This window comes from Numenius arquata, chromosome 22, assembly GCF_964106895.1.
Source record: "Numenius arquata chromosome 22, bNumArq3.hap1.1, whole genome shotgun sequence".
NCBI lineage: Eukaryota > Metazoa > Chordata > Aves > Charadriiformes > Scolopacidae > Numenius > Numenius arquata.
The window spans coordinates 7,200,127-7,216,557 of NC_133597.1; positions in this window are offsets into that span (position 1 = coordinate 7,200,127).

Genomic DNA, 16,431 nt, shown 5'->3' on the forward strand with positions numbered 1-16,431 from the left:
TGCTGGTAATTAAAGTCACCAGCTTCATCTTTCGAAGCCCGTCGTAGAAAAGGCTCAGGCTGTGCCCTGCAAGGGGTTGGGATGAGGGGGGATTTTTCATGCTCAAACATCAGAGCGATGCTTCCTGTGCTTATCCTTGCACCCAGCCGAAAGCCCCGGCAGCTTCATCCCCTCTCCAGCCTCTTCACCCACAGAGGGTGGGGAAGAGTGTGTTTAAATCCCTTTAATGTGATAAAACTGGGCTGCAGGACCTGATTTAGGGTTCCCAACATTGTTCAGTGGGAACTTTGGGGTTATTTTGGCAGCGTCATTTCCAGAACAAACCTTCTTAGTTCACAGGGAGGGGAAAAGAAAATTTTTCTGAATTCAGAACAATGATTCAAGCAAGAAATGCAGATACAGATACCTGTCCCTAGGAAGACCAGAGCAGGGGCATCTCCTGCTGCATGCCTCTGCCCTCGCCTTCCCATGCAGTTACCCAGAAAGAGCTTTTGAGCTGCCCAAAGTGAGCAAGCAGAGAAAATCTGCTTTCCAGGGGAAAAGCAATTGAAAAACTTTTGCTGTGTTTCAGGGTGTATCTCCTCCAAAAGACCAGGTTTAGCGGCTTCGGCTCTTGCCATTCCTGTCACAGCCCTGCGCGGTGACCAGCTATTTCTCAGCAGCGTAATCTCATGGCCAGAGCACTGGGATCGTGGCTGGTGCCCGGGTCCTGCCCTTGGGGGGGTGGTTTCACTCCCTGCCCCTCTGTGCAAATCCCTTCCCTCCTCTGCCCCACAACTTCCCCCCAGCCCCTTCTTTGTTTAGGAAAATACAGATATAGATATGGGCAGTATGGATATGGATGATATGGACAGGGACGTGCATGATAAGGATATAAGTATATATCCATAGATTGTATGGATATGGATGATATGGATATGGATATGGATATATATAGAGAGAGATATAGGTATAGATATAGATTGCATGGAGATATATATGTAGATTATATGGGTATGGATATAGGTTATATGGATATGGATGTGAATGATATGGATGTAGCTACAGGCACAGATATAGATGAAATGGATATGGATATGAATATGACTATTGCTGTAGATGTTATCGATATGACTGTGGATATTGATATGGACATAGATATAGACAGACATAGGTATAGGCATAGATATCAGTAAAGATAATATTAAATAAAAGGATAAAGAAAAAGATAAAGATGATAAAGCTAAATATAAGATAAAGATAAAGATGATAAAGACCTAGACCTAGACACAGATATAGATATAGATCCATACATGATGATATAAGAAAAGCAAGTTATTTTGGGGCATTAGCACAGAGTTTGGGCCACTCAGACCACCCTCAGTGCTATGTGGGGAGGAGAACATCACCCACAAGCTGAGAGGTAAAGAGGAGGGGAGAGAAGTTGAGTCGTCCCTCTTGAAGCTCCTGCAAAAGCCCCTGCTGGGACAAAAAGCATTCGTTACATTAATCGGCGCTGGAGATAGTGCCAAACAAATGAAAGTTATTAAAGGAAGGGAGATGGATGGAGCTCAAAGCGTCCGTTTGTTTTGCCAGCGCCAAATTCGTTTCCAGAAAAAGCCCTTATCAATTCCCAGGGAATAGTTTGCCCTGTCAGTGCCGAGCGGGTGTGAATGTTCTTTACGGCTCCGTTAGAGCTGGTGCAGTGACACCAATCTAAATAAGGGAGGAAGGAAGGCTTAATCAGCCTGTCACTGACCAGTTATTAACATTTTAGAACAAGGGCATTAAAGGAGAAAATTCTGAGAGGTCAATTTGTACTTCAGGAGAGCAGCCAAAAAGATAAGGAGGAAAAACTAGGAGGAGAGAAGTGACGTCCACCAGCCAGTGGTCACGGTGATGGCCATGGGAGCAGGGTGGATTCTCTTGCCATCAGGGCACCCAAAAAATGCGAAGGACCCGAGATGGTGATGGACAGGGATGGGACCCTGCAGAAAGGCATTTCCCCCTGATGAGGGTCTCCAGCTGAAGTCAAGCTTCCCAGCCGTGCCCTCGGCAGTGGTGTCGCCCCCTCCCCACACTCGCTTGCGGTCTCTGCACCCCAGAGGCAGCTGCAATTCAGCAGGGCTGTGTGTGATTGCTCTGCAAAGCCCTGTGGGAGGAAAGCTGTGTGCTTAGATATGGTTTATCCTTTCCAACCCCTGATGATAATCCAGGATTAGTCCTTCCAGTGTATGATTACGTTTTGCCCACTGTCTTTGAAACGACACCGTTCTGGCCCTTTTCCCTGCAGCTTGTCCCACCAACCCTTAGGAAAAGCGTTTGCCAGGCTCTGATTAAACCCTGCTTGCAGCAAAGTCCCACCAGGATCCCAAATGACTTGACGTGCGTGGCCCTCATGGTCGGCACTGAATCTCCTCTCTGCTCCTCACCCTATTGCAGAGCTAAGCATCCTCCAGCCTCCAAACACCCATCACCTCTGATGGGACCATAGGGACCCAATATATGCAGAAGTGCATATATTCATCTCCCATAATGAATAAGCAGCTTTGCCTGCAACGGTGCCTTCTGGCCATCGCTGCCCCAGGCAGCTGGATCTATAGAGAAACATTAGCTGGGCTCCTTTCGGGAGCATGGTACCAGCCGGGAAGCCGGCACTGCTGCTCCCCATTAGGTTTATTTGCTATATGTGTTGCTGGGCCATTAAAGGAGCTGTGTGATAGCTGTCTGGCTGTTTGCAGGAGCAGCAAAGCAGCGGGAGAGACAGCAACCGTCCCTCAAATCGTTTCTCCAGCAGGAATGAAAAGAGAAAGAAATAAAAAATTTAAAAAAAAAAAAAAATATCTGCAGGGGAGGAGTTAGGAGGGCCAACTTTTCTAGTGTTTTTTCTTTTTTTTTCTTTTTTTTTAAGAGAGGAGATTTGTTTTGCTCTGTTTTGAAGCTCATTATTCCCAGGGAACCTGACTCCAAGGTGCCTGGACTCTGGAAGGGCTGGGGATGTTCTTTAGGATGGCAGTGCCTCTGGTGGTTAATGCAGGTCCTGCCAAAATAAACACAGGCAGGGATGCTTTGCTGGGGTTGAGCACTTTGAAATGTAGGATTTGCATCGTGGAGCTGCCTCCAGACCCCAGTTCTGTTCTACAGGCTGTTTTCTTGCCTGGTACAGACCTTCATCGATGTGATTTGGGGGGTCCAAAGGCTGAAAGGACGCACCCATGGCCAGGCTGTGAATCAGAAATACCCACCAGATCCTGGTCTCTGGGAGAGCAGCTTGTCCTCCTCATTTATCCTGCTTTTCTGCCTCCCAGATGTGGTACACACAGCTAGGACCCCCTTCAAGTCCTGCCATGAGGTTTCACTCTGTGGCTCATGCCATTTTCCTCCTTTCCCTCCTCCCCTTATCCCAAACGCTCAGAAAAGAGAGGCAAAAAGAAGCAGCAAGTCCCAGGTGGATCGAGCCACCTTTGCAGAGCTGCCGCCAGCACTCAGGTGTCTGATCATCTCCAGCCACCATCCGTTACCCTGTGCAGACACAGTAATTATTGCCCAGCCCGTAATACTGACTCAGCACCACTAATAAATGAAAAAAAACCCTTATGTCTGGGGGTGTGCGAAGGAAAGGAGTTAATTGTGATGGATTTTTCTGCTGTGAAAGTGGTTGCAACATCCAATCCCTCTGGTCCAGGGCTTGGCATAACCCTGATATCCCCAGCCAGAGTTTGGAGACCAAATGAGGACGCTACGGCTGTAGAAATTCATTGAAGGGGGGGAAAAGTAACACTGAGCCTCCAGTCCTGGTCCTTGCCTCTCTGATGGCCCCTCTTACAAGACTTGAATCTGTGAAAGATGGTTTTAATACCCAGTGTGCCGCAGGGATATTTGTTTGGCAACAGCTTGTGTTAAAGTCAACCGGCCCGAATCCACCCAATAAATAAAGTGATGCCGAAAGTTGGGCTCACAACGACGTGCATGGGAGGGGAGCGGGGGAGATGGATGGATTTTATTATTGCCATTATGGCTATTATTATTATTATTATTATTATTATTATTATTATTATTATTATTATTATTTATTGGGCAAATGGAAGGAAAAGCAATTCTTTATCCTGGTCCAAAGGCCCAATTGCCAGGGCTGGCTCGCAATGACAGAGCACTGCGAATCAGCACAATAACTGCAAATTATAAATCATCGTCTTTTGTTTTGGATTGAATGTCGCGAGTCAGAGACCTGCCCTCCATCGCCTTCCCATAAACGAGGTGACATGCAGAAGGAAAACAGACACTGGCGCTGACCCCAAACCCATCAGAGATGGTGTGGCCACGTGCTGCTGTGGTGCCCCAGCTGCCCCCCAACATGTGTCGGGCAGAGGAGCTGGGCTTGCCTGCGATGAGCCAACCCAAACAGAAACACAAAGTGTTGAATTTGGCTTCCCTTTCCTCATTAGAGCTGATTACACTAATTGACATGTTTGTTTGGGGTTGGATATATTTTGTTGTCCTTTTTTTTAAAAAACTTCTTTTATTTTTTGGAGCTAGAACAACATGGTTGTTGCCAACTCATTGTAAGAGCAGGTTCTTCCTAGGGGAGATCCCAGACCTACAAGGACTGGCCACCTCCTGCAAAGCTGGACTGGGAGGAGCAGAGCCTGTTATAGTGAAGGCACCACATCCTTGAGCCTTTTTGGCACACTACTTGTTTTGCAAAGTGCCCTGAGCTTGTTTTAAAAGGATTAGCTGCCTCCTAGCAATTCAGCCATGGTTTTTCATAAGAAAATATGCTTGTATGCCCTAGTTTCCCCCAAGGAAAACTCTCACCCCACTATTAGATTTGGCTAATCTCTATAGAGCAGAGATGCTGAGCTATAGAGCAGGATGCTGGAAGCTGGGAAAAGCCAGATATGGTACCCAGAGAAGCCCAGAGATGTTTCTCCCATCCCTTGGATGTAGCCTGCTCTGGGATGAAACACCTTAGCCAAGCACACAGCTGCTGAGTAGCTCAGCTTTTCAGCCACTGCAGCAGCGAGACACTGGTGTTCACACACTTAGTCCCTTAAAACTAAAATAAATGATCCCCTTGGATTAAACAGGGCCACGACTGTGAAGTTCATTTGAAAGCTATCACCGTCGTGAGCGTTGAACTGCCCCCAACCTGCCAGGGCGCGACAGGGAGAGCCACATTACCTCCTCAATCAGCATTAAATTCCCGATCAGCCTGGTTGATTTTTGAAGATCTCCCATCTAAAGGTCGAGCAAATCATCTGCTGTGGAGGCAGAGAGAGGGGACAGCAGGGAAGCAGGCACTGGCACAGCGGGAGCAAAGGATGTCGCTGCTGGCTGCGGACCATCCTGGGCTCTTCATTTTGGGAGCTGTTTCCTGTTGTTGGCCAAGCCCAGGGACCTGAAGGAGCAAGCAACACACTGAGGCATCCCCAAACCAAACAAATCTGGAGTTTTCTCAAGAAAAGAAAACCTCTCCAAAAAGAGGGTGATGCTGAGCAACAGGAACATTGCACTGTCCACAGCAAAAAGCCTTTGTTTAGTATTCTTTTCTTTAGAATTTCTTTTCTGTGTATCTTACATATGAAATTTTAGGGGAAATAGGGCTTATTTTGGTCCAGAAGCCAAAACTTAAAGTTGAAACCACCCAGTAGAAAAGGAGAAGGAGCACAGCCCTGCTTCAGCCAGACTCAAACTTCCCTTTACCTTCCTCCTCCTCTTCCCTGGACCATCCTCCCTCCAGCCCCACATCCCCTCTCCCCACATTGGGTATCCAAAAGGCAACCAGACCCCCAATAATCGTGGCCCACAGCAAACCAGCCACAAACCTGCCACCCTCTTCCCTCCTCCCCCTTTAATCGCTGTTAAAAAATCACAGCAATTCATTTTAGCATCCCTGTTTCTACCAGGCAGACGTATGATAACGTGCTTGGCCCGTTAACAGATCAGTTATATTGTGCTGCGAGGCACTCGGTGAAACCATCAACGAGGCACTTACAGAATTAGGACCCGGCATTTAATCGCTTTGCTGGTGGCTGAGTGTTGTTAAATTCCCCTGAGTTCAGCAACTTTGCAGCCTGGCTCGTTTGTTGTGGGTTGGTTTTTTTTCCCACAAGGCTCAGAGCAAAGCTCAGAGCTTTATTTGGGGTGGTCGAACCCAGCATTTCTTCCTGTGCCTCATCTATACTCCATCCCTGTGTTCCAGAGGAAGGCCAAGACTGGGACAGCTCCATTTAGAAACCAGAGAAAAAAAACAGCAAGAGCACAGACTAGAAGAATATTAATATTTAATCACAGCAGGCCAGAGGTTGCTGAGGCAATTGCCATTAAATGTTACTGAAACAAAGCATTCATATTCCCACTGTAGGGGTAGTTTAGAAGAGCTGTCTTCCTCCAGTCTGTGCTCAGGATTGGTGTCACGAGTATATCTTCCTGTTAGGACTTTTCCCCATGGAGGGGAGGGAAGGGATCCCCAGATAAAAGGGAGGTTCAAAGCTGCTTTTTGGAGGAGCTCCTTCTCTCCGTGTTGAGGACACCTGGATTTCCAGCAAAAAGCAAGAAATACACAGTGGAAAAAGTGTCAGCCCTGTACGTAGGGGCCCTGTGTGTTAGGGGATATACATTATATACCTGGCTGTCACAGCTGGTTAGTACATACTGGAGATGTACAGAAGCTGAGCATGGAGCCCTCTTGCTGTCCTTGTCCATCTCTTGATGAACCAAGAAAGGCTTTCTCCATCCAGCTTTCATGCCAAATGCTCCCTCCACCTTCTCTCTTCACTGCCTCCCTATCCAATATAAGATCATCTTAAAAGAAAATATATTTAATTAAGTGGTCCATGGCTCTGCTGGCATTTCACTCCTCCACTTATTTTTGGTGGCAACCTGCCCACGCTTCCTGAACCTTGGGCCTTAGAAAGCCCCAAGGAGAAGTTTTGGAAGGAGCTTCAAGGGTTGGCATTGTGTCTCAACACCACACTGCTTTAAATCCTGCAAGGGGTTAAGCCTCAGGCAGCAGCTCCTCGCCACCTGGTTTGACATGTCATTAGCAGATTTGATGTCTCACTTTTGTCAAAGCAGGAATTCTTCCCTGAGAATTAATTCTAATTTTTTGCCCTCACACAAATCATTAGCCTGGCTCTCCAAATGAAGTGCTAACGTTTCCTGTCACCTCCTGCTCCTCACTCCCTGCAATTCCTTAAAGCTGCTGCAATCAAGACCATGAAAAGCTAATCAATTAAACCCCAATGTATCAAGAGCTCATGAGCCACTGTGAAGAACCCAACACATCATTACCGAGCTTGTGAAATCTCTGCCTAAAGAGCAGATGTGTGGAAAGCAAAAGCATACTGTGGCCCAAGGTCCTTTTTCTTCCCCACTACCTTCATCTCAGTGCTCCCGGCTGTGTCAAGTTGCCTCTAACTTCTCAAGTGCTTTCTGATGGGGAGAGGACACTTGTCTTCTCCCTGTTGGCAAAGGATATATCAGGTGTAGGCTGGATCTTCCGGCATAGACATGTTGAGATGCAGGTTATGTCCCAGGTGATTTCATCATCCCTATGTATTTCTTCTTTCCCCATTGGAAAATCTCTTTGTAGAGGACTGAAGAGGTTTTTCTTCCCCCTTTTCAACTGGAACCCCCAGAATTGTGCAAAATCCATCCCCACACCAAAAAAATCTCCCCTCCAAACAGCTCTGCTCCAAGTCGCCAGCCTCAGCCAACCCTTCCCCTAAAGTTAAACCCAAGCATCTGCATCAAAACACAAAATACAGAGCCTGCCTGCCCTCAGATTTTAGAACAGAACAGTTGTCTCCATGGAAACCCACACTTTTGCTATTTTTTTTTTCTTTTTTTTTATCCCTTTTCTTTTTTCAGTTCAGAAATCAGAGCACCAAAGCATGGAACAACCCAAGGGGTGAGGTAAGAGCGTCCATTTTAGGTACCAGCATTGAAGGAGGGATGTATTTCATTTTTCTGGAGAAGAACTGCTTGTATGGGATATACCTCCATGCTTTTTCTAAGCAAAACACCTCAGTGTGGTTAAAGAAAAGGTTTTTTCCAGAATGTACTGGATGTGGGCTCCCAGGCTGTGAATCATGGCTGGACAGTCCTATGTCAGCCCAGTGCATGCCTGAAATCCAGTGGATTTCCAGACTGACCCCGGTCAGGCTTTTTGCTTGTATTGCCTTAAAGAGAGGCCAACTTCACGTCACATCATGGACCTGATGAAGGTTTCTTCATGCCCCATAGCTGCTTTAAAGGCAGATCTGAAAATATCATCCCTACAGGAAAGAAGACAAGACCCCACCTTCCCAAATATTTTTTATTTCCCAAGCTAAAAAGCTTTCCGAAGGGCAAAATCCAAATTTCACATCCAAACCACCTCGAATGCTGGAGTAAGGTGCTGACAAATAAGATGTGGCTGGTCTCACTCAGCACTCTCTGATACCAACACCCTTCCTCAAGGTGGTTCATCTCATCCTGTCTTCCTCAGAGCACTTGGCACCGGCCACCTCTTGGGAGAAAGCCACCAGATTTTCATCTGGTGATGAAAAGTAGGCTTTTTTAATAGTAAATATGCTCATGGTGATGCACTTTGTTGGGTGAAAATTGGAGTTATCTCTTCTTCTCCTGGTCATTATTAAGGATGCCCCAAGCCTGGCATCTTTTGAGGCTTTATCTGGGGCTCTCAGCCAGAAATTTCTTTCCATAGCACATGAGGGATGTTTTGCCCAGCCCTCGGGAACCTGCATTTCAGGGCTGCCATCTCAGCCGCATCCGACTTTAATATACATACATACACATCTGTTTTCTAAAGCCTGTGACGTTTTGCAGGATAAAAGCTGTTGTATATTAATACCATTATCAATAGGTCTTGAGTATTGCTGGACTTCCTAATTATGCCTGACGACACACTAAATGACAGAAGTGAAGTTGAAGGTCAACCACGGAAAAAAATTAACAGCAGCTTCTGCCTTTTAAGGGGACAGAGGGAAACCACAAAATGGGTCTAAAATTTTCACCAGGCAGCCCTACCTCTCTGCACTTGGACCAGAGCTTTGCGGCTCTGCTCCGCCTTGCACAAAATGTTCCTCATTTCTCTGATTTAAGAAGTTTGCCATGGCCCTTTCCTGGCAAGTAATATTTACAGGTGAAAATGCAGGGTGATATTTAGAGGTAAGTGGTATTTATAAGTACATACGCAGGGAAATGTTTACAGGCAAGATACTCATGGGTAATTATAGATCAATACTTCAAAGCAGAGTAAATAGAGAGGTAAAGGACCTTTGCTGGTATGTTACAAATAAATATTTAGATATAACAGATGCACGTAAGTACATGTAGGCTATATGGAAGAGATAAAGATTAGAATTTAGATGGATCCCTTTTATAGGGAGGTGAGGCTGTACCATTAGCAGCACATCCATAACTCAGCAGCATAAGAGCATTCGAGCAACACTGTCAGATCAGCCCCATGGTCCATCAAACCTGGCACCGAGTTTCCAAAAGCAGCTCCTGGCAGAGATGTAAGTGAAGAAGAGAAGGTCAGAGAAGCCTGTTTTTTCTGTTTAAGGAGCCCTGGTGCCTCCCTGTCCCTGCACAAAACCTAGGACCAGAGCCATGTTATGCGTTTCCCTCTGACTCGCCGCATCCAAATCTCCCTTGCTGATCACATGGCGGCTCGTGTTTGACAAAGTTCAGCCAAGCAACAAGCAGCCTGGAAGGCCCTGAGATCCTGCAGAAATCCCCATCCAATTTATCAAGTCAAAAATTCAGCCGGGTGGGAGCTAACTGGGATGAAGCTCTGATCAAGGCAAGAGATTACTGTGAAGCCGGTTACACAAATCACAGCTCTGACTCAGGGGAAGAAAGGCAGGGTGAAGGGGAGTTTTTCCAGAGCTGGGCATAGCTGGAGATAAGAGCCTGTTGTTGGTAAATAAAAATGCTGGGGAATCGCATGTCTGATCAGTGTCCGCTCCCATCAGGCTGGCAGCATTATTTCCAGGCTTTTCACCAAGAATACTAAGGGCATTTGGAAAGGCAAGAACAAAGCTACAACTTTATTTGAGAGCAAAACAAAAGCAAACAAATGCATACCCAGAAGACTGAGCGTTGAAAGAGAGCGATAGACTGTTCAGCCACCGTCTGAAGCAGCTCTTGGACAGCTCATGACTGTTAAAAAGTTTCCTGAGGAGGAAACGCTTTTTTTTGGTTTGTTTGTTTGCAGGGAGAAAACAAAGTGAAAGGATTGCTGATGCCTTTAGTAGTAAATGAAGACAAATATCCCCCCAGCCGCAAAGATTGCCAGAATGGGAATAAAACTGCTCGCGTCATTTTGGAAAGTATCTGAGGGGTTGTCGTGATTTAACCCCAGCCAGCAACTGGGACCATGCAGCCGCCCACTCATTCCCCCTTCCCCACAAGTAGGGTAGGGAGAAGAGAGAGAAAAGGAGGGGAAAAACCGCTTCATGGGTTGAGATAAAGAGAGTTTAATAGAACAATAATGGAAAAGGAAAATTATGATAATAACAATAATAATGGTAAAAGAAGTCCCAAGACACAAGTCTCTCTCACCGCCTGGTGAATTTGGTTGCCCAGCAGCAACAGCCCAAGCAGAGATAGTGGATTCCCCACCCCCCAGCCAACCCCAATTTATGCACTGAGCATGACATACATGGTACATAATATTTCATTGGCCATTCCACCATTCTGCCTATGCTCCTTCTCAGCTTCTATGGGAAGCTGATTAAAAAGTCCTTGAATGGTACAAACATCGCCTAGCAACAATTAACACAATATGCATTATTGGCATTCCTTTTGTACCAAATCTGAAACACAGCAGTCACTAGAAAGGAAATAAACTCTTTCCCAGATGCAATCAGATAGAGATCCTCAGGCTTATTGTCCAAAGATGAGCTCTTGCACCCCAAATCCCAGGGGTATCCAATACAATCTGCAGCTCCCGGCATCACGGGTTGGACACCAGCATGTGTCCTCTCAAGAGACACCCCTTCTTGCTCCAAAGATGCCAAGAACCTCAGAGACCCCTGATCTCCTACAGTCTATCCCAATGGTTTCACATCCTTAATGTTTTGGGGAAAAAAATATCCTGTTTCTCACTTAACTTTGGCCTGTCTCTGCCTTCAAACTATTTGTTCCCATTCTGCCTTTCTCTGAGGGCTTAAAGAGCCCTTTAGTACCTGGTATTTTCTCCTTGTGAAGCTACTTAGACATGGTAATCAAGTCACCTCTCTGTCTCCTTTTTAATAAATTAAGCAGATGGAGCACTTTACAGCATTTTTTTGCCAGCCCTTGAATTATTTTTCGTAGCTCTTTCTCAGCCCTGGCTTTCCATCTATGGTGCTTTCCTGGCAGAGCTCAATGAGGGCATGGCCACCACTTCTCCCCATCCCCATCCCACTGGTGTCCGCTCCCCGGGTATCAGGATCGGAAAGATGTGATCAGCCTCCATGAGGTTTTATAGTTTCAAGCCTCTTGCCAGTCAGGTACTTCAAACAATCCAGTTCATTAAATGAAAAGAAAGACTTTAAATTTACTGCCTCCATCAATGTATAAAGCCCTCAGCTTCCCGACGGCCGCTGCCCAACCAGCATTATAACGTAATAGCCTTTTTTTTTTTTTAAAAAGCAAGAGATAATAATTAAAGATTGGATTATGAGCTAGCCCTGCATCACAAAAAAGACACAACTTTATCGTATTACACAGCATCAAAATTAATTAGAAGCGCGTTAATCTCTAATCTAAGAAAATATTGCAGGATCTCTGGCCTCAATATAACATCCCCCATACGCTGACTGACAGCCTGCCCCTTTGAAAGTCTCCCTGCATCATCCCTGCGAAGAAACCTTTGCAAAACTCTGTGTAATCAATGTTGCTTTGATTAGTAAGAGCTTCCAGACGCTCTGGCAGACAGCTCCCACGATGCCTGCTGTGGATTGCCTTTGTGTGTGCAACTCAGGGCTTTGAGAGAGTTGTTTTAACAGCGTGAGTGAGTCAGGTCCCACTCCTGGTCCGCTGGCAAATTGTCACTTAAAAGGCGTAGGAGCATATACGAAGGTGCCTAAACTCACACTGATCACTCAGTGCCTTTGGGATTGGGGATGGAGGGTGGATACACCCACCCCAGCTAGCAGGGTGGAAAAGCAGGAGGGAAAGCCCAGGCTGGACGTCAGGTGGATACAGCTGAGATTTTCCAATGGTTTGCTCCTTTCTGCTTTGCTTAACCAAGTCACAGCAGGGGTGAAGTGGCTTTGATGCAGGTCTGATGATGTCACCTACTTCACCCCATGTTGGCCAGGATTTGAGGGTTCTGCTGAAGCTCCAGCCCTTTATTTGGGTTTACTTGGTTTTCTAGACCCATCTCTTGGTCACCCCCATTCCCCATGAGATGCTGATCAGGGGTCTGATCCAAGAGTGAGAGCTGTGTCCCCCAAATCCCAGATGTGGGTCCATGTGCCTCCTTTCCGGGAGAGCTGAAGATCGAAAGGGTTATCAAACATTGGAACAGGCTGCCCAGGGCAGTGGTGGAATCACCAACCCTGGAGGGATTTAAAAGCTGGGCAGATGTGGTGCTGAGGGACATGGGTTAGTGGTGGTTTTGTCAGTGTTCAGTTGATGGTTGGACTCGATGATCTGAAAGGTTCCTTCCAAGCCAGACAATTCTATGATTCTGTTATTCTATGATTCTATGGATACGCTGACTGAGAGATGCCTGAGTGCTGTGTGTATTTAATTTCAACAGGCAGTTATCAGAGCTGCATAGACATCAGAAACAAGGCTTGAAGTGTCACACAGAGCAGCAAATCAAGGACAGCAGCGTCACCATGATTTTAGCAACACTCTCTCATTTTTAAAGAAACGCCTTGATTTGAGCAGCCTGGAAAACTTCACATTAGGCACAGGAGGGCTTGGGATTGGGGGGATTTTGACCTCTATGGAAGAACCTGGATTTCAGTTGCTCTGAACGAAGCTGTCCAGCTGCAATAGCAGCACCCAAAACTCCCCACGCCTTCAGACAACGTAACCTTTCCCAATTTCGGGCTTCAAGCTTCACTTACAAAGCTGAATTCCCTTTGGGATCATGACCTGGAGGGTGACCAGAATTTGGGACACACTAACCAGTACTTGTATTTCTCTCAATAACCTGGAACAAGCAAGGAAATGGTGGTTGCTGGGTATTTTTCAAGTAAGAAAGACAAGAAACTTTGGGATAATTGGCTTGTCTGACCCAATCCAAATATTTACACTATTCAAGTGAAAAGGGGCTTAAGAGAAAACCAAAGGAACCCTGAATGATGAGCTGGGAAACATTATTCAGCAAAGGGAAGTGCAAGGTAATGTGATGTGGGAAGATCGCTTAAACTATTCATGCACTGCAGTGGTTTCTGAATTAATTGTAGCCTGGCAGGAAAACACCCAGGCATCCTGCTGGATAACCTGATGGAAGGATCTGCTGTTAGCCAAGCAGCAATTAGGAGGGGAAACAAGTCATTAAGCTGCATTAAGACAGGGATGGAAAGTTTCAATGCTACGATATCAGTCAGCTGGGCAAATTCAGGGAGGGTTGACTCTTTCCCTGTTCATCTTTGAAACAACCTGCTCCAGGACACTCAGAGGACTGTGGTTCCCATTGTGGTGAGGTGGGATTGCCCAAAGGCTGATTCAAACAGGCTCGGTGCCTGCCAAAAAATGAGGACAAATCTGAGGTCCTGCAGGCTCGTTGCTGCCACAGAGACAGATGAGGCTGCTTGGAGCTGGGCTCCTATGCAGCACATCAGCTCCTGTGACTTTATGGAGTCAGCAAGACTCCTTCCACCTCCCTGAGCTGAGGACAGGTATGGGAGATTGAAAAGACTTAAATTTGTGTCTGCAATTTGGGTATCACATTTCTTAAACCGCAGGGATCAATTTGTTATATCTCGGGGAGATCAGCGTGAATGTACACACATAAATACGTATGAGAACCTGTGTGTGTATACGGTTCCCTCTACCTGCTTTAAAATATCCTGTCAGCCTCCTCTTGATCCTAATTGCTGCTACACATTGAGTTTATATCACAAACATAAATATATATTTATAATCCCCAGGACATCCTCCTTGCTAGCTGATAAATTCAAAGATGCGTAGATCACCCTTTAGGTGTCACCTACTGTCACTTGAACTTTAAGAAAGAATAAACTGCAGCCATTTCTCCGCTTCATTTTGCACATGCTGATGTTACACCTCTGTAGTATTTGAGCATGTGGTAGGTTTTGCCCACAGTTCAAGTCCTTTGGGGTGCCAATGAGAGGTTGGGGAGCCCAAGGGTAGCAGGGCTTAGTGGTGAGATGCTGCTGGAATAACATTTTGAAGGGTGGTAGAAACACGTGGACAATGATGCTACTTATGCGCAGCATCCACAGCAGCTCAAAGGGGGGTTGCAGGACTCGAGGGGAGAAAATCCCTCTTGATTCCCTCCAGCACCCTTTGGGAAAGTTATCCATCCCATCCCATCCCATCCCATCCCATCCCATCCCATCCCATTCACTAATTCCTTCTTTACTGTCCTGCTTCCTATATCCCTGTCAACCCCTTTACCCTGCAAATGCTGCCCTGGGTGGAGGGGACTGGATTTTTGGGAGGAAGAGGGCAGCAACCGCTCATTCATCCCCCTTCATTTCCTTGGAGCAAAGCAGGCATGGATAGAAAATCCAGTGCATGTAGCAACGTGGTGTTTGCCACAGCAGATGGGCAGAAGATGCAGGTCAGGGTCTCACCCAGTACAAATCAACCCAGTTCATAGCAGGATCATCCTCCCCTTCTCGGCTCTGTCTTGGAGGAGATCAATAGCAGGGAAGCAGGAGGCCAGTTTACCGATACAGTCTGGATGCGAAAGCCGAAGGCAACCTAAATATTGACCGTGATGCTCATGAAGCACTGAGAAACTGCAGCTTTACGGACCCCGGCGGCTGCTAAGTCCCAGCCCTCCCTGGCTGAAAAATGCAATAATTAGGGAGCTGGTGCACTCCAATTCTGAATTTTGTTCTGTTTAATGAGGCCGTGTGTGCGTGTGGCAGTGTATTCACACGCCTCTCCCTGTAATTGCTCCTCAGTTGTCCCAAATACGTCACCAATGCAGCCTTCAAAGCATGCTGCTGGTCCAGGATGGGCTGGATTCAGTCCAGGATGAGCCAATGGGCAGCAGTGGAGCCACAGCATCTGGATCCAGTTTGGATGGAGACACATTTTGGGTTGCGTTTACCTCTCCCAGGGCCCAAAGCAACACCTCTCCCCGCTTATTTGTCATTAAATGAATATATCGGCTCAAATGGCAAAGCTCAAAAGCCAGCCACGTCCTGTGCAAGCAGCTGTTTGAAGGAATATACCTAATTTAAGGCCGTTTTAAACTCATTGGTGTCCACCCAGTGAGAGGAGAGCTGCAGCCTTTCACATGCTCTGTCCCCGCTCCACCTCTCTGCTGTGCCTTCCTCCTGACAACAACAGCAGACCAGCTCTGGTGTGAATGGGGGTTAGCTCCCTCCAGAGCTTTGCCAGCTTCTGCCAGTTGGTGGTTTGGCCCATCTTGGATTAAATAATCTCTTTTGTCCGTAGGATTTTATGGTTAATTACTTCTTAAAAAAACAACACACAAGTTATAAAATGCAGCTGAATGAGAGTGCTTTGATTTGTGACTCTTTTTGATGGGTATTTAGTGAATTTTTTTATAGCCCCTCCTTAAAAGACAAGCAAATCCTCAGACGAAGGGGGAGAAGTATTTAAAAGAGAAGTAAATATGCTCTCTGTTGATGATGGCGCCTTCAAGATGGGGCAAAGAGCCACAAGAGCCATCTGCCCCACAACCTTGCCACTAGCCCCTACAGCTCCTTTGCCAGCAATAAGGGATCTCAAAGAAAAACTGAGCTTAATTACAGCTGTCCTACTGGCCCTAAATATTGTTTCCACCCTTGAATAGATGTTTTCTCCATCATTTACTCCTTTCTTCATCCTAAAGTCCATCAGAAAGCGATGTAAAACTCCTCTCCACCTTATGTACACACAACGGGTGCTGCAGCTGTTTGAGGCTACGCTGGGATGAAAGTGCCCAAGGCAAGAGATGATGCCCAGACTGCTCCAGCAATTGTCTCACCACCGTCTTAAGGTCCATTTTGGATTTTACAGCCACCAAACCACATCTTTTGGAGTAAGGATTGAGCCTCTGTGCCAAGACTGGAGGGCAGGGAATGGGGATGCTCACCATGTAGGTGATGCAGGAAGATGGGGATGAACAGGGATTTGCAGTGCTGTTCCCACTGAGGAAAACCTCTTACTCGGTTCTGGTGACTTCTTGAGACAAAACAAAAAAACAAGCAATGAAAAAAAAATGCAGCTGGCTTCTGCTCGGGAGGGATGGGTTTGTCTTTATTGGCTGCACTCGTTAAAGATCTTTGTGAGGGG